At 38.7% G+C, this 19244-nt stretch overlaps 2 pseudogenes; both read right to left on the reverse strand.

Moving 5' to 3' along the window:
- Positions 1-488: 488 nt before the first annotated feature.
- Positions 489-1514, reverse strand: LOC136397709 (fructose-2,6-bisphosphatase TIGAR pseudogene; annotated as a pseudogene).
- An 8664-nt stretch (positions 1515-10178) lies between these two features.
- Positions 10179-11191, reverse strand: LOC136398334 (glyceraldehyde-3-phosphate dehydrogenase-like; annotated as a pseudogene).
- Between the last annotated feature and the right edge of the window lie 8053 nt (positions 11192-19244).

Consider the following 19244-nt stretch of genomic DNA (forward strand, 5'->3'; position numbering starts at 1 on the left):
TGAGTTTCTCCCTTTCTCAGACTCTCTAGCCAAGCCATCATGGTTTTGTTCACATATTAGTTGTTTTTTGAGTGCCTACTTTATAGCTTGTCCTCTACTAGGCATGAGAAACAGTAAATATATGCCATATGTCTTAAAGTCCAAGAGCTTCCTTTATTTAAAAACAAAATAAAACTCAGAAAAAGCTAAGCCAATATCATGTGACCTGATATATCACAATAGCTTCTCGGCTTTCTCCCATAATACACTCTTTTCCCTACTACAATGAACAATGGACCTTTACCGACATAAATATAATATCATTTTCTGCCCAAAACTTTCTAGAAGCATTCCATTACATCTAAAGAATACAATCCTAATTATTACCAATAAGATACAATGCTCCACATTATAATATGCTCTGTACCCCTCTGACTTACTTTCAAATTCCTCATCTTGCCATATTTTTTTTTTATTCTAAATGGTTTTTTATTAGTGTTTTATGTGGCTATGATTCCATTTGAGCTTTAAAACCTGTTGCAATAGACATCTTATTAACTGTTTCCAATTCAGCGAAAGCAGAGGATGAAAAAGTCAAAGGCACTCCTTCCCTCAGAGGCTCAAAACTGTTATCGATTTTGTAGATTTAAATTTAGCAAGTTTCAGTCACTCCATTTAGATGCCCCTCTAAGTTCATACAAACACATTGAACTGTCGCTTTAACTTCCCTTTCCTTCTCAGAGTTGATAATAAAGAGACTAATCCCTGTGTTAGGAATAACTGAGAGCAGTTCAGATTCGCTCAGAGTTGCCGGTAACGAACATTTAAGGTCAGTCAGAAAATAATTGAACAGGCTTCTCATGTAAGCACCATGACTCACAACTAAGACACTGGCTGCTAATTCGGGAGCGCCACTGTCTGAATTTAACTTGGAGCCACTGTTTTTTCCTAAGCGGAACATCTCTGCCAAAGAAGTTTCCAGACCGTTGCTTGGAGTCCCTGAGGAAAGCGCTACTTTCTAAGCTGCTTCCTTCAGGATCAGTTGACAAAGAAATTCAAAGAAGTCTATTCCACGCATCTTCACCTGGTCTAAGGTTTCTCCTCCAGGCGGCGTGAACACAGGACACTCCTGCCCGGCCGCTGTGGCCATCGCCCTCAACTCGCTGAGCGCCCTGCCTTCCGCAACCCCGTACTTTCTTTCTTGAAGTCTTGAATCATAGATCACTGTCATATCTTGGCAAAATGCGTTCTTCTCCAAAATCCCATGCACACTCTGCTTTGTCCTAGTGAGATCACTGGAGAAAACATGAGTAAACTTCACATTACTAAGAAATATACCAGCAGCAGCTGCTTGTTTAATTCCAGTTTCTGAAAGAGGCTCCTCTACTCCTTGTCCTTGAAGTATTTTCTCCTTGTTTAATCTTGTTTGTCCATGCCGGACTATGATCAGAGCGAAGCGCGCCATGGCTACAGTCCACTCGGCCGTGCCGCTTCTCTGCACTGCAGGTTCACCTCGCCCACACCACTTCCGCCAAACCCCGCCGGCCCTTGCCATATTTCTTGTTCAAAGCATTGTTACCTTCCACACCTAACAGTATATAATATATCATATATAAATTTTTTGCTACTTATTGAACATTTAGTATTACAAAGTATGTATCAATTATTTGATATTAATTATATTTCGTTTGGAATTAATGTCTTCTACTGGTATTTGCATTCTATGCAGGTAGAGGGGTTTTTTTGTTTTGTTTCTTGGGATTTTTTTTTTTTTTTTTTGCATTTTGTTTACCAATATCATTGACATTAAGAACTAAAAGTTGGGAACATATAACAAATTATGCATTAAAAATAGTTGGATCATTTTATAATAGGCATCTTTTATTAATGGTAATAAGTAGCACATATTACAACTATGCCCTAACTGACATAAGATAAATAGATACATTTGAGGGAGAAAATAAAGACATTTAGAGATATTAAAAAAGTTTCACTATCCATTGTGACATGCATACTGATCTAATAACATGACATATTAAAACTACCTGAAGTGAAAATAAAGAACTAATAGACTTCAAAAGAACTAAGTAAAATGATGGCAAATTCTAATTTTACTTATTTGTATTTCTTTTTACTGATTACAGAAGGTCCTCAGGTTATGACACAGTTCCATTCCTACGACAATGATGTAATCTGAATTTTGGTGTAAATTGAAACACACCATAGCCTAAATCACCTATCTTAACACAGTTGTAAAATCATAATCTAGAACATAAAAATATAACAAAGCCACAGAAAAAAAGGAAAGGACATAAATATACTGTACTGTACTGCGTATTCTTCCACAGTACTCAACTAACTAGTTCACCCACGTAGTCTGTAAGTATGACACTAATGGCATAATCCGAAACACATCTCAATTTTTTTGAGTTTTTATTGGAGTGTCATAAACTCGAAATGTCGTATGCCAAAACTGTTATACCTGAAGACACCCTGTACGTAGTAAAAAAATTATGAGAAATTACAAATATTCTTTTCTTCATATTCTAGAATAAATAAGTAATAAATTTTGTTAAACTGAGTCAAAAATAGGAAGCTTTCTACTTTGTACTCAAGATCTATCATATGATATGTTTGTGATTTTCCCTATAACAAGTTTGTTTAAATAAGTACTTCTCTTATTCATCATTAAATTCTCACAACACATATAAAATACTTTAAAGGTTCTTAATAGCCTGACCAGGTGGTGGCGCAGTGGATAGAGCATCAGACTGAGATGCGGAAGGACCCAGGTTCGAGACCCCGAGGTCGCCAGCTTGAGCGCGGGCTCATCTGGCTTGAGCAAAGAGCTCACCAGCTTGGACCCAAGGTCACTGGCTCCAGCAGGGGGTTGCTTGGTCTGCTGAAGACCCACAGTCAAGGCACATGTGAGAAAGCAATCAATGAACAACTAAGAAGTCGCAACGCGCAACGAGAAACTGATGATTGATGCTTCTCATCTCTCTCAGTTCCTGTCTGTCTGTCCCTGTCTATCTCTAACTCTGTAAAAAAAAAAAAAAAAAAAAAAAAGGTTCTTAATACATACATTAAAGAATCACATGAATCTGTACTTTCTCTTCCAAATAACTTTTCTCTTTGCTATTTGAGGTCAGCTACTGGCTATCTTTTCTTAGTACAAAGGCATTTTTCACTCCAATTTAGTGTAAAGTCTTACTCTCTGGTGCCGTCATCCTGTCAGTAATGTTTTTGTTAATAATCAGTCATTTTCCTCGCTCTTGTTATACAGGTATGATGTATAACCTAAAAAATTTTGTACAAGAATAAATTCCTTTATAAGTTAAGGTACCAACCTTCTGGAACTACTGCACTAGTGAATGATAACTTTTATAAAATGCTGGGCAATCTGAAAACCTCCAAAACACATTTGGAAGCACAAGGCAGCATATTGTCTTAACTAAGTTATTTAAAAAGAAAATTTTTTTTTTGTATTTTTCTGAAGTGAGAAGTGGGGAGGCAGAGAGATAGACTCCCACATGCCCCTGACTGGGATCCACCCGGCATGCCCACCAGGGGGCGATGCTCAGCCCATCTGGGCCATTGCTTCATTGCAACAGGAGCCATTCTAGTGCCTGAAGCAGAGGCCATGGAGCCATCCTCAGCACCTGGGCCAACTTTGCTCCAATGGAGCCATGGCTGCAAGAGGGAAAGAGAGAGACAGAGAGAAAGGAGAAGGGGAAGGGTGGAGAAGCAATTGGGCACTTCTCCTGTGTGTCCTGGCTGGGAATCAAACCTAGGACTTCCACATGCGTGGCCGACGCTCTACAGCTGAGCCAACCAAACAAGGCCTTAACTAAGTTTTTATAAGTGAACCTGATAACTGGAAAACAAATAAGAGGAGACAGTGCTTTCTAGTATTCATTGTTCATGAATCAATGTTAAGAATTTTACTGATTATCAATAAACAAGTGCTATTTCTAATATTTCTCTTTTGGGTATAGATATAGATGAAAAGTATGTAAAGTTGTAATGTTTTGGGGGAATTCTGCCTCAGAGAAAAATATTAATAGCTATTATCCTAATAATGATGGTGAGTCACAACAACAACAACAACAAAAAACATATCACTGATGGTTTACCCCAAAGGGAGGATGAATGCACATGTATCTGAAGAGGAGCAAAGGAGTCAAAATACCCTGAAGGAGACATCGGTTTAAGCAATTAAATGAATGTGTTTTGTTTGTAGAAGGACTTAAATATTATTTCTTATTTTTTTATGCTTTTAGTCAAACATATATACTCACAGGAATATACTTTAAGAACTCAAGGTTTAAAGTGGCAATATAACATCCATATTTAAAATTTCAAAGTAATGATATAAAATTATGATAAAACCAGAAAAATGGCCCACAGGTCTGGCTTCCTGGCTCCATAAAAACTAACTACACAAGATAGGTGCTGAAGAGAAAGAAAAAGGTTTATTCAAGTGCCAGCCATCTGAGAAGATGGGGGTACTCCTGTCCTCAAAAACCCATCTCCTTTTCCTGGTACATGCAGGGGTTTTGATAAGAAGAAAGAAGTAGGAGAAATAAGCAAAACTAGAAGAAAGAAATCAGGAGAGAGTTGAGAGATTTGTGTTGAGGAGATTTCAGAGAAGTAGACAAAGATCTCATATCTCTCAGAGCCAGCACATATGAAGATGGGAGTCCATCCCATTGTTAACAGGAAATGAAGCTAGCTAGTAACTTATAAACTGAGGTATTTTTTTTCCTATATAACAGGTGTCTACACATTCCCACAGTCAGGCTGTCTTCTTGGCCTTGAATAAGAATCAGAGTTGCAAGCCTCAGTGTGATGGGAATAAGGGGAAGCAATTATTCTTCTTGCTCCAAAGTTAACCCTTGATCTGCTCAACCAAGGGGAATAGCCCTTTTAATTGTAATGTGAACTTGGCCGGAGGTGAAAGCACAAGATTGATTATATACTATTAATTTTTACAGAATATATAATCTTACTCACTGAACCCAGTAATACAGAATCATGGTTATAAGAGCAACAAATTGGATTTAATATTTTATGAGAATTCTTTTATAAACTCACTTTGTTAGTACATTTTTATTTAGCTCTATTTTTCTGGCTAGTCATACTAATATCAGTAAGTCAATAATATAGTATATTTATTTATGGTTTCAGTGATAGCATATTAAAACAAAACACTAATAAGTAATAGTACTAGTAACAGAAACATACATTTCCTGTGGGTAGGTTCAATATACACATTTGTTGAACTGTCTTTAGCATATCCACTATTGTTAAAATTTAGATATGGACTTTTTAGTTTAAATTTTCTATTATGTAGTACATAAAATTCTTTTCCTTTTTTCAGTCTTATGGAGTTAGCACATAATAAAGTGAAGAAATAAATGATAAAAGTCACTATATTGAGAGACATTATAATAGTTTTATCATTTACCTGATATACAATTTTCAGTAAGAGTTGTCAATATCATCTTTATGTTTTTTTTAAATGATTTCTGTTAACAATGACAATCATCTGTTATTGAATGTCCTATGTACTTATCATTGTACTAGGCATTTTACATAAATTATTAAACTATTCCTTACTATATCACTATGAGATAATTGATAGCATCTCTGTTTCACCAATGATATGTTACTGGGGTTTTACTGATTTTACTGAGCCCAGAAGGGATAAGTCAATATCCTAAAATGAGATACTTAGAGAAAGTAAGAACAAGAATTTAAAACTTGACATAGCTGACTCAAAAACCTCCTGCTTGTATCATGTTGTCAAACTGAAGAACTCTGTAAATGTTTGCTATTAGGTGGGTATTTATTACATCTTATTTATGTTTTACTGAGTGATCAAGAATACCTTAAAAATGCAAAGAATCTCCTTGCTTGTCTTTGGAGACTATAAGCTATTGCTCTGCTGTCTTCATTTTTGGAGAGAAAGGGAGGATAACAGCAGAACTCAATGAAACCTAATGGTAAATAACAGCTGAAAAAGAAGAAGTTGGTGGAGCATCTTGTAGAATTGGTGGAGCTAATGTAGAGGTGAACAAGAGCTGCCCCAATAAGAAATTAACAGCTTATATTATAAGGCCAGCAGCCTCCACTATAATGGCCATACACATGCAGGTTCACATTGGATTTGGACAAATGGTAAAAAAAAAGTGGAGCCAAAAAATAGTGGACCATTCCGTTATTAAAGTCTCGCACCAGCCGATGAGCAAACACACAGGGAAAACACTTCTTTTTCACTCATTCAGCGCTCCCAAAGCCCTGACGTATTCTCCTGTTCCACAGCCATGAGAATCTTCTGCAGTTTCTCCTAGAATCAAAGGCCTCAGCATTCTTAGCAGAGCTCACGAAGCCCCTCAGCTCTGGTTCCCCATCTGCACACCTCCTATTTCACTAACAACATGGCTTCTTCCTCAGCACTCTGTATTCTCTCAGCTCTCTGCAAACATGGCTTTTCCCCCCTCTTCTCCTTCTCTCTCTTTTCAAAATTTTCTGGCATGAAAACCTCTCCTCCAGCAAACATTAGAAAAACAATGGCCCTTCCCAAGCAGGAAGGTAATTTGCAATTTCATAGACCCACATATACCTGGTGCTGCCCAGCCCCCAAAGCAAACTACTGTATAAGCAAGCAAATATAAAAATCATATTTTATTATATAAACTTATTTGACCAACAATTATCCCTAAACTCTATGTGGTCAAATGATTTGGGAACTGTACCTTAGACACGAATTGTGTTTTAATTGAGTGTAGAATCAAAATAAACTATTAAAAAGAGATATATGTTTGATAACTAGAGCTGTTGAGGCGAAAGTGTGAACTACTCAGTCTTAAAGGATTAAGTATTTCAACAATATCTTGAAGTGGATGATGTTGAAATTCTACTCAACTGAATTTACCAAGGCTGTGAAAAACAGTTCCTTACATTCTGAAAAAATTATCAGGCTCTTTCACCTCTTTTCTACCACATGATATAAGGAAGTTGCTCAGCCAGCCATAAACCAGGTATAATCTGGAAATAGAGGGGAGTTATACCCAGTGGGGAGTGGTAGTCAATGGACGAAATTCTTTAGCTTCCTTATTGTCTGACTGTGTTGTATACTAATTCTATTTCAGGTTTCACATGCTTTCTCAGAAGCTCTTCAGTGAGACTGAGCTGCCATTACTAGTGGCAGTAACTTGGCCTGACCTACGGTGGCGCAGTGGATAAAGCATCGACCTGGAAATGCTGAGGTCGCCGGTTCGAAACCCTGGGCTTGCCTGGTCAAGGCACATATGGGAGTTGATGCTTCCTGCTCCTCCCCCCTTCTCTCTCTCTCTCTCTCTCCTTTCTAAAAAATGAATAAAAAATAAAAAAACAAACAAACAAAAAAACTAGTGGCAGTAACTCACTCATTAATACACACATTTTATTGGCTTTTCTTGCTTTGCTGTCTCACTCTCCCACTTCTTCACATGTACCTTCTGGGATCATGTCCTAAATAAACTACTTGCACTGAAGTCCTTGCCACCTTTCACTTGAACCCAGCCTAAAAGTGTTTTATAAGCAATACCCTCAACAGTATAGGGACGTTCTCTAACAAAAATGTATTTCACGTTGCCACGTTTTATGTCATCAGTTGTTTAAACTTTGTCATTCCTAACAGGTGGTAAATTCTGCATGGGTAAGTACTGCATTTATCTTCTTCTTTCTTCTCCCCTACTCTTCTCCCCCCTCCCATATAGCTTTTTTTTATTGTGTATAGCAGAGTAACTGACACATAGGAAATGTTTAATAAACACCTGTTCATTAACTAAGGTACCCATCACAACTCTGTGTGGTTGTTGTTATTGGATTATTTTATAAAAGTGGTTAAATAACTCACCCATTGATACATTGACAATTGATAGAGACAAAATTCTAATTTAGATTTCTCTACTTTCAAAACCCATATTCTTAATTATGATATGTCATTTTCCAACAGCATAGATCAGAAAGAAAATGGTTGTGTTCTAATAGACCTTTTTGAGATTCTTATCTCCTGGCTACCAAAGAGAAGAATGATCAAATTGGAAGTTTTTATCTGTTGTAATAAACTTCAGTAGTATTTCATAAGTATATGACACCCCTGTGGTCAGAAAAATACCTCTATATACAGTGTGCCTGTGATCTATCACCAATGCATGCTCTGGGGATTAGAGAAGAATATCATGTATATAGTAAAATGTGTAGGTAGTAATGAAACAAAGGAGGGGAGAAAGGATTCACATTTGAGTTATTTCTTGTCTTTTCCCTAAAATTCCTGGAATCCCTCTTTTGTATTTAAAGAATGTTATATATTCAGTATTTTTACAGTAGATGCAGAATTGAATGGGATTTACATTCTACTTCCATTTTACAAATCATAACAAGTTTATTAATCTAAATAGTAAAAGCACTAGGGAGGAATCATCCTTTTGGAAACTAAATGTTTGCCTGTAATAAAAATATCAGGAGAATTCCAGAGTATTCCTATTAAGTATTTTCATTCATGTCGAGTTTAATTATTCAGCTGGTTTTCAGGTTACGATAGTCTCAACACAACATTTTGAGTTTATGACGCTCACTCCCATAAAAACTAAAAAATTGAGACGTGAGTAGTTTGGCTTACACCGTTAGCATCTTATTTATAAACTACATGGGTGAACTAGTGCCAGACTAGCTTGGAACAATTTTTTAAGGAGGTAGAGAGGCCTGCAACAGATCCTGTACCCTCTACATCAGTTGCTTCATGAGATGGAACACCTGTAATACAGGTAGAATCATCTCCAGTGTCTCCTACATGTTCCTTAGGCAATCCTCATTTACCTGACCCAGTATCTCCAGCACCTTCTGCAGGTTCTCCTGCCTCTCCAGCTTCTTCCTCTCAATAGGTCATTCTCTCCCACCTTGCAATGTCTCTTCCAGTGTGCAAGCCAACCATAGGAATAAAGGTAAGGAATTTTATTACACTCATTTTTTCCTATTACTACAGTACAGTATATTTATGTCCTTTTCCTTTTTTCTGTGGCTTAGTTTTATTTCTGTCTTCTAGATTATGACTTTACAACTGTGTTAGGATAGGTAAATGACTTAGGCTAAGGTGTGTTTTGACTTACACCAAGCTTCAGGTTAAGTTACTGTAGTAGGAAAGGAACTGTGTCAAAACCTGAGGACCTCCTGTATATGCTTTAAAGTATTTTATGTGCTCACATATCAGATAACCTGATTTCTAATTGCAACTAACCAACCAACATAAATTTTATCTCATCAGAATATATAAGCAAATATAATTTAAATGAATACATTTAATAATTTCAACATATATTTATATTTAATTTAATTATATTTAAAATTGCATATATAAAATATCAAATTAAGTTTGAAGAATTACTTTTGTCACTCTCACAATTCACTAATAATTTTTTCCAACCATCACATGTACTTCAGCCTTACTGTCTTATTCCTCTAGAACAGATTGCCATCAAACTTCCAATCTTTATTTCTGTCTAACTTATTTGAGATATAAAACTTTTTGAACCAATAGGAATTTTATACCAAATCACAGGACATCATTTACATAGAATGAAAACAGTTTCTTTGCTTACATTATACTTTTTCATTCTGAAAATGTATAATTGTGATCTTTCAATATCACTCACTGCTTCCTGTATTTCTAAAGTAATCTCTAAAAGCCTTCTTTTTAAAATCATCTTACACATTTTAAACTGTGAATTAATTTCTCTGTAAGTAGTTATTAAATCTCTTTTCTGTCTCTTTCTAATTGGATTACTTCTATCAGATTCAAAGGTAGCATTAATGGAGGTCATTTCTGGCTCTGGTGACTTTTGCAAACAAATTTTTTTTTAGAATACAATAATTTAGGGATTGCCCTTTAAACAGAATATTTTAAGGACATAAAGAGGCAACTCTGATTTTATAAAGAAAAATAGGTTTGAAAACGTTCTCATAGTTCAGTATGTTGACAAATGAGCTTCTTATCTATAGTGTCTTGGCCCAACTTTCTTGCATTCATAGTGAATAAAGCATTTTTCCTTCCTTCCTTCCTTATTTATTTATTTATGCTAGGTACAGTGCACTTTACTGATAGTACACGACAAGGTAAGGCTGTCTAAGCCCCTCCCCTTCTCCAGCAAGCTTCAGATGGAAACTGTAGAGGTCAGGAGATTATCAGTGTATTGGGAGATTGATATGGGGCAAAGACTCTCTGGCAAGTGAAGGCCTCTTTTCTTCTTGCTGGAACTGGTGGTCCAGGGGTCTTTTACTCTTTGGTAGTTATGTGGACCCATAAAGTGTAGTACTCTGTTGCTAGAGCCAAATTCATTGTCATGCCAGGAAATGCGCTTGACAAAGGGGTCTCTGAGACCAATGCAAACACCAGCAGCAAAGGTGGAGTAGTGGGTGTCACTATTAAAATCATAGGAGGCAACCTGGTCCTCAGTGTACCCCAGGATGCCCTTAAGGGGACCTTCTAATGCCTGTATTACTACCTTCTTGATATCATTCTACTTAGCAGCTTTCTCCAGGTGGCAGGTCAAATCGACAACTGACACATTGAAAGTGGGCACACAGAAGTCATGCCAGTGAGCTTCCCATTCAGCTCAGGGATGATGTCCACAGCTTTGGCAGCACCAGTAGAAGTAAGGATGATGTTTGGGGCACCTTGGCCATTATATCACAGCTTCTCAGAGGGACCATCCACGGTCTTCTTGGTAGCAGTGATGGTGTGGACTGTGGTCATGAGTTCCTCCATGATGTTACAGTTGTCATGGATAAAGTTGCCCAGGGGGGCCAAAAAGTTGGTGGTGCAGGAGGCATTGCTGACAATTTTGAGGGAGTTGTCATACTTGTCTTAGTTCACACCCATCACAAACATGGGTACAACCGCAGAAGGGGCAGAGATGATGACCTTCTTGGCTCTATACTTTAAGTAAACCCCAGCCTTCTCCAAGGTAGTGAAGACACCAGTGGCCTCCACAACATATTCAGTACCAGCATCACTCCATTTAATGTTGGTGGAATCTTGCTTCTGCAAGATGGAGATGGATTTTCCATTGATAACAAGCTTCTCTTTCTCAACTTTGATTGTGCTTTTGAACTTACCATGAGTAGAATCATACTGGAACATATAGACCATGAGTTGAGGCCAATAAAGGGATTATTGATGCTGAAAACACCCACTTGGCTAGAATTAAAAGCAGCCCTGGCAACCAGGTGTCCAATACAGCCAAATCTGTTCAATCTGACCTTCACAGTTGTGTCTAAGGGTTGTGGTTGGCACTACACAAAAAGATGTGGTTGTCTGTATAACAGGAAGATCAGAGAGCCTCTCCTTTTTAAACAAATAAAAAATAAGTGCTAGTATTAACATCAAATATAAGAATTTTAATCCCTGTTATTTTTAAAGGTGAATTTTACAGATATGTTTGCTGTAATTACATGTGTATATCTGCATATATATGTACATATGTATGAATGTATATGTATATGTGTATATATATTTCCTTTTTGGAATAACAAGAACTGTTTTTGAATAAATTTTTGTAAAGGAGTTAGCTCTGGAGTAAAACTAGATGAATATAATAATCATATAGCTATCATAATAGGTTAGAATTTATTTAACGTTTACTTCATCCTAAACATAGCACTAGGTACAATATATACATTATTTTATTTATTCTATGTTTTACCAGCATCAACAGGTGAAAAACAAAGTCTTATTTCTGTAATTCACTTAACTTAATCCACTATGTTTTAATTAACTATTTGGCTGTCCTCCTGGAGATGAGCCTTGGTCACTTTTATATCTTGATTATGGCAACTCTCTTTGGGGTAAAGTTGTTGCCAAAAAAGAATAGGTAACTAAAAGATGCCTGTGAAAAGCTTGTGCCAATGAAGTCTTCATTTATAGTATTTATAAGCATTGATGTCAATGGTCATTGATACCATGGTTATACACTTATCCCGTATATGTGGAACACTTTTGTTGCTGGCATTAATAATTGTGCACATAGAAAATAAAAATACTAATTCCATTTGAATACTGTAAAGATTTATGTAATAGTAATAATTAGTTTGCTTTTGCATTATTTTCTGTTTCAGTGAATCACTTGGTCAGTCTGCTCCTTCCACAAATAAATGAATACACATAATAAAACAGAGCCATATGGGTCAAATTATTACAACTCTTGATCCTGAAGCAAAACAGATTTCCAGACAGTATCACAGAGAGCAAACCCATTTTATGCCATTTTATTTCCTCCTGTTTCTCTCGCTACCCCATCTAGATGAAGAAAATCTGATAAGAATAGTATCATTCCATGAAAAATTTATTGGATAATGTTTTTACATTAGCTATTTTTCACTTTTTTTGGATTCATTCAGTAAAAAAATTGTAACAAAATTTAATAAAAAATATTTTTAAAAATTGTCATTCTGTTTTCTATAAAATGTAGAACAATGGCTTGTGTATGTTATGCAGTGATTTCCTATATATAGAAGTGAACGGACACACTGAAAAGCTGATATGTGATGGGTGGAGGTGATAAATATTCATAAATACTAAAACATTTTCTTCTCTATGACTTATTCCACTTTACTTATTTCTACTTGCTGGAATGGTAGACATATTAAAATATTAATTTTCCGCTTTACTGGAATGATTTCAGAGTCAAGTGCCAATAAAATTCTGAACATAAATACGAAAAAAAAGATATAGCTCACTCTAATCCTCTTCAATGCTTTTTCAAAACTATTTATGTGCTTTTTTAAAAAAACAAAACTATTTTAAAATTTTTAATTGCTTCGAGAGACATTATGTATAATCAAGTAAAGATGCCACTGTCCGGTGAAATACTGGCTAGTCCCCTAATATAAGCTTCTAAAACAAAAGGTAGATTTTTGGAGGCAGGGCAACCTGTGAGGATCAAGGCCACATTTTACAGCCATAAAGAACAATTCTTCTATACTCTTCCCTTTTTAAAGATATTAGCGCATTTCAATTAGAGGGATAGGTTGAAAAATGCCATACAAGGCAACTCTATGAATGTGTGTGAAACAATTGCAAACCCTTAACAGGCTTAGAGCACTGAACATAAGTAGGGTGTAAAGCTCTGATGAAGACATTTGTCATTGTTACTGGCCAAAGGGGTTATAAACTATGGATTATTAATTTAACCTGATGTCAATATAAGAATGTTCAAACCTGTAGATATTTTTGTAAAAATTTATGTGAGCTGGAGAATATACCTAGAAGCAAGATCTTAGCAGACTGAGTTAAATGCTTTCTGAAATAACAGTTTGCAGTTTCTTTTATGTATTTGAGATTAAGGAGGGGACTGTAGGATGATTATGTGAAGGTGGGAGAAAGTGAGATTATGATTGGATTACCTGTTGTATACTGTTGAAGTAGGGGTCTGAAAGGGCACTTGTAAGACTGGTGGCTGTGGCCATGCAGGTTCCCATGGATTCAGGCAGATGGTAAAGGAACTGTGAAATCAGAGGATGGTGGCCATTCCATTTCATAGAGCCTCTCTCACAGAGGCAGATGAGTAAGCAGGCAAGGAAAACTGCTTCTCTCTCTCTTTCCCCCCTCTCTCTCTCAAGACTGATGAGCAAACAGGCCAGGGGAAAAAATCTCTTCTTCGGCAAACAATAGCAAAAATGTCACCCCTCCCAATGGTGGCAGGCAATCTGTAGTCTACTAGTTTGCCCTATAACAGTTGTGTATTAGCAAGAGGGGTCTTGAAAGGAGGTATTGCAAAGGTGTATAGGTGCACAGAAACAATGGATAGAGCTCGCTTAAGGCAAATATAAGCCTTTTATTAAAGAAATTATATACCTGGGCATGACTCCACTAGGACCTACCCAATTAGAGATTTATGATTATATCACCCTGTGAGGTTACTTTTCACAGAACTCCCTCTTTTTGTGCATACTGATATGAATGAAATGTCATGATTTCTATCAATTTTTATTTTATCCTTTATGATTTTTCCTTTCTTCACTGTTAAATCTAAACCAGTTGGCTTGTTGGTTATAATACAACATAGAATCCATTACCATTTCCACCATTCTCCTGACACTCAGGGTACTTATTAGAGGTAAATGACTATAGTGAAGATATTTTAATAGATTTTGCTTTTAAAAATCACTTCTTGTCAATATTCATTGTTACCAGATCCAATTCTACATTGGCTATTGCCACCTTAGAGCCCTAGTATACTGTATGGCCAGGGCTGCCATCGTGGCCATTCACTTGCAGGTTCTCATTGAATTTGGGTAGACAGTAAAGAAACGGCGGAGTCGGAGGATGGTGGGCCATTCTGTTTATTGGTGTCTCACCAAGACAGGCAAGCCATATGAAAAGCCAAGGGAAAAGCAGAACACCTGCTTTTCCCAAAGAGGTCAAGGGATCAGGGAGGCCTTTGCAATGCAGGAATTAAGAGAGAGAGCTCCCAGTCTGCCCCATTTTATAGTGTAGAAATCAAAACCTCTAAGCCAATATACAAACAAAGAAGTCTCTGTTACAAAGTCACTTATCTGAGGTGTAAATGGAATTCCGCATAAGAGTGCACCGCCCACATCATGCAACAGTCAAGGATATGAGGAAAAGCTTAGTGTTGAGAAGATCTTATTATTAAAAGGCTGGGAAAGGCTTAGTCTTAAAACTAAGCCGTAGGATATAAGGACCCTGCCTGCTTACAGCCTGTCTCCCATACCCCATGCAAACTATAAGCGAGCCAACATATATATTATATTTACAAACATATTTGACCTACATTGGCCATAAAGAAATTACTAAGGTGCCCTTCATAATGCTGTCCCCCTGAGCACTCAAGGGATATTACATTTCTACCTTAGGCGGACAGGTGCTGGTTGCCCAATGTTGGTCAAATAAGTTTGTAAATATGATATATATGTTTGCTTGCTTATAGTTTGCATTGGGTGTGGGGGGCAGGCTGTAAGCAGGCAGGGTCCTTATAGTCTAAGGCTTAGTTTTAAGCCTCAAATAAGTGACTTTGTATCAGACACTTCCTTATTTGTATATTGGATTAAAGGTTTTGATTTCTACACTATAAAAGGAGAGCAGAAAAAGGCCATGTGGAGGAGAGGAGAAGCAGCCAAGATGGCAGAGTGCTGAAGGAGAAGCCAGTTTGTGTAGAGTTTGTGTAGAGAGAAGGAGATGGGGAACATAGGTTGTTGGGCAGATGAAATATATTATGCTCACTTTGTTAAAGATGGCGCTGACCATGTGGAGGCTTGTTGCCCAGGTGATGATATTGGTTGCCCTTCTCGCTTGGGATGAGCGTGATTATATTAATGTGTGTTGGGGATAGGCTGTAAGAAGGCAAGATCTTTATAGCCTAAGGCTTAGTTTTAAGACTAAGCCTTTCCCACCCTTTTTGATGTGGGGTAGTGCATTCTCATGAGGAATCCCTTTATGCCTCAGATAATTGACTTTGTATCAGAGACTTCCTTGTTTGTATATTGGATTAAAGGTTTTGATTTCTACACTATAAAATGGGGGCAGACCAGAAGCTTGCTCTCTCTGAGTTCCTGAGATTAGCATTTGAGGAGAGAGCAGAAAAAGGCCATGTGGAGGAGGCCAGGAGAAGCAGTCAAGATGGTGAAGTGCTGAGGGAGAAGCCAGTTTGTGCAGAGTTTGTGCAGGGAGAAGGAAGGAAAGGGGAACAGAGGTGAATAAGGCTGGTGAGCTAGAAACCTTGATTCTAGGAAACTCAGATAATTCAGTATCTTTGTGAGCACTGAATGAGTGGGTATTGGAGCAGAGCCCAGTGTGTGTTTTTACTTGCCCGCTGGGGGCAAGGTAGGATTAAAGCTAATGGCCCACCAGTTCTTGGCTCTGTTGTTTCATTACCATCTGTTACAATCTAATGCAAACCTGCATGGGCCAGGTGGCTGTGATGGTGACCTTGGCCACTAGCTTTACAAAGGGGAATAAGGCTTGTGAGATACAAACCTTTGATTCTAGGAAACTCAGATAATGTCATTGGCTTTGGGAACCCCAGATGGAAAGAGAACTGTTTTCCCATTCTTTATATTTTTTCCTCACTGGGTGCAAGCTAGGATTAAAGCTAATGGCCACCAGTTCTTGGCTTCATTGTTTTATTGCCATCTCTCCGAATCAAGTATGAACCTGCATGGGCCAGGTGGCTCTGATTGTGGCTGTGGCTACTGGCTTTACACCCAAGGTGTTAACTGGAGGTCCACCTCAGCCCCTTCCCCCATGGTGCCAACAAGGCCATCCATCCTGCAATAGGGTATGTTGTCTTGACTGTAACTGGTGTTATGGTCGTAATACTCTCAGTGGCCAGGAGGGCAGCATAAACAGCCTCCAGCTGATTCTCCACTAATGGGTAACGGACGGACATCAGCACCGTTCCACAAATGGGACCAAAACCCAATAGATTGCCGTAAGCACTCTGTCTGTTGCCACAAGCCCCATCCAAACCTTCCAAGGTTACATGAACATCCAGCTCACAGGGCTTGACAGGATCAAACACATTCAAGGCCAGTGTCACCTTGACAGCTCTCTTAGCTGCTACAAATGAACCTTGCACTTGCTCAGTCCAATCCCAATGAACCTCCTTCTGAATAAGGTTGTACAAGAGGTGTAGTAACTGAGCCAAATGGGGTATAAGTGTTCGCCAATACCCCAACAAACCTAAGAATTTCTGTAACTGTTTTACCATTGTCAGTATGGGGTATGCTTAGATATTATCTATAACTGCGTCAGGGATAACTTTTGTCTTACCCAAACAGACAACTCCCAAGAATTTAACAGATAACCCAGGTTCTTGTGCTCACAAATACCCCAGCAAACCTAAATATTCCTGTAACTGTTTTACCATAGTGGGTATGGGGTATGCTTGGATACTTTCTATAACTGCGTCAGGGATACCTTTTGTCTTACCCAACCAGACAACTCCCAAGAATTTAACAGATAACCCAGGTCCTTGTAATTTGCACTCATTGACTGCCCAACCTCATGCTTTCAAATGGGATAGTAGGGTAAGGACTATTTGCTCCAATTCTGGAAGAGAATCACTAGTTAGCATAATAATAATATAATGGTACATGCAAACTGCCTCTGGCTGTTTCCACTTAGCAGGTCAGCAGCCAACAGTCCATGGCACAAGGTGGGGCTATGCTAATAGCCCTGGGGTAACACTGTAAAGGTCCATTGTCTCCCTTGCCAACTAAAGGCAAATTGGTCTTGACTCTCTGCAGCTGTATCAATTGAGAAAAATATATTGGTCAACTCTGCCACAAAGTGGTATGTCCCTGTTGGTCAAATAAGTTTGTAAATATGATATATATGTTTGCTCACTTGTAGTTTGAATTGGGTGTATGGCTGTAAGCAGGCAGGGTCCTTATAGCCTAAGGTTTAGTTTTAAGACTAAGCTTTTCCCCACATCCTTGACTGATACATGATAGGGGGTGGTGCACTCTCATGAGAAATCTCATTATGCCTCAGAGAAGTGACTTTGTATCAGAGACTTTCTTTTTTGTATATTGGATTAAAGATTTTGATGTCTATACTATAAAATGGGGCAGAGGAGCCCATGCTGGAGGGAGAGCAAAGAAAGACCACATGGAGAAGAGGAGAAGCAGCCAAAATGGTGGAATGTTGAAGGAGAAGCCAGTTTGTGCAGAGTTTGTGCAGAGAGAAGGAGATGGGGAACAGAGGTGAATAAGGCTGGTGAGGTAGAAACCTTTGATTCTAGGAAACTTGGATAAATCAGTGGCTTTGGGAACCCTGATTGGAAAGGGAAGTGTTTTCCCACTGTGTGTATTTCTTGCCTTCCAGGTGCAAGCTAGGATTAAAGCTAATGGCCAATAGTTCTTGGCTCTGTTGTTTCATTATTGTCTGTCCAAATCAAATGTGAACCTACACGGGCAAGATGGCTATGTCTACTCGCCATACAGTCCCCAACTCATGTCTTAGCTGATCCATCATGTTAGCTAAAGAGAAAACAGCAGCATGCAAAGGGGCAACAACTTTATTAAGTTCTCTGTAATCTACTGTCATTCTCCAGGTTCCATCTGGTTTGCTCACAGGCCATACTGGGGAGTTGTAAGGACTGTGTGCTGGCCGGATGATCCCCACCTTTTCTAGTTCGAGAGTCATCCCTGTGACTTCTTCATAACCACTTGGCAGGCGGTACTGCTTGGTGTTAGTCACACGCTGAGGGATGGGTAATTGCAAATGGGAATGTGATGTGTGTCCCCACAACACTGCCTTCACAACCCTGATCCATAGCCGGAACTCCCAGGCTATAGTTTCCACCCACAGTCTTTGCAAGACATCTACCCCCAACATATATTCAGGAATAGGGATAGGATACATATACCTTATATGGCTTAGGAGGCAGTCTTCCTATCCCCAATGGAATAGTTATTGACTTTACTCAAACAGTTTGGCCCTCATAACCATCAGCGGCACTGGGGTCCCAGCAAACCGCTCTGGGTTCCCATATAGGAGAAAACATTCTGCACCTGTATCTACCAAGGCCAAAACCCACTGTGCATTGGAAGGGGACCAGTGGATAGCCAGTTCCAGGTGTGGCCTTCAGTCCCCTGTTAGATGGGTCCCTCGGCCCTTTTCCTATTCAAACTGGTACAATGGGTTTTGGGAGTTCTCTCCCTCAGCCGTCTCCATCATATAATCTTGTAACCGAGCTGCTGACGCACCAAACGTTTTATTGGTAGCTGCTGGGGTCTTTTGTCTCAGTGGCTGGAACTTCTGTTCTGATTTAAGCTGCCGCCAAAGCTCCAAGAGAATTTTATTAGACTGGCCAGCCAATTTCCCCTTATCTGATCCAGCCGCAATCAAATCTACCCATATCTGTGTTTGGGTAACCTTTATAGGCCTGTTTCCCTTGCTAGTGGGGGTGGGGGGCAACAGAAGCAGCAGCCCTCATTGCTTTATGATCCCGAGCAGCCTCCAGCTCTCCCAAATCTGCTACTATTTGTGTAACTGCATTGATGGGCTGTCCCATATAGGAGCCCAAGATAGCCACAAGTGACCCAAAAAGGGCTGATGGGGTGCTAGCTAGGATAAAGTCCCTCATTTTTGCCATAAACACTTCCTCGTCTGGCCCACGGGACCCCAGGTGAAAAGCAGCATTCTTCATACCTAGTTCCTGAAGGACCTTTAGTAACTCATTGTAGCACTGCCA

This window comes from Saccopteryx leptura, chromosome 3 (genome assembly GCF_036850995.1).
Source record: "Saccopteryx leptura isolate mSacLep1 chromosome 3, mSacLep1_pri_phased_curated, whole genome shotgun sequence".
NCBI classification, from domain to species: domain Eukaryota; kingdom Metazoa; phylum Chordata; class Mammalia; order Chiroptera; family Emballonuridae; genus Saccopteryx; species Saccopteryx leptura.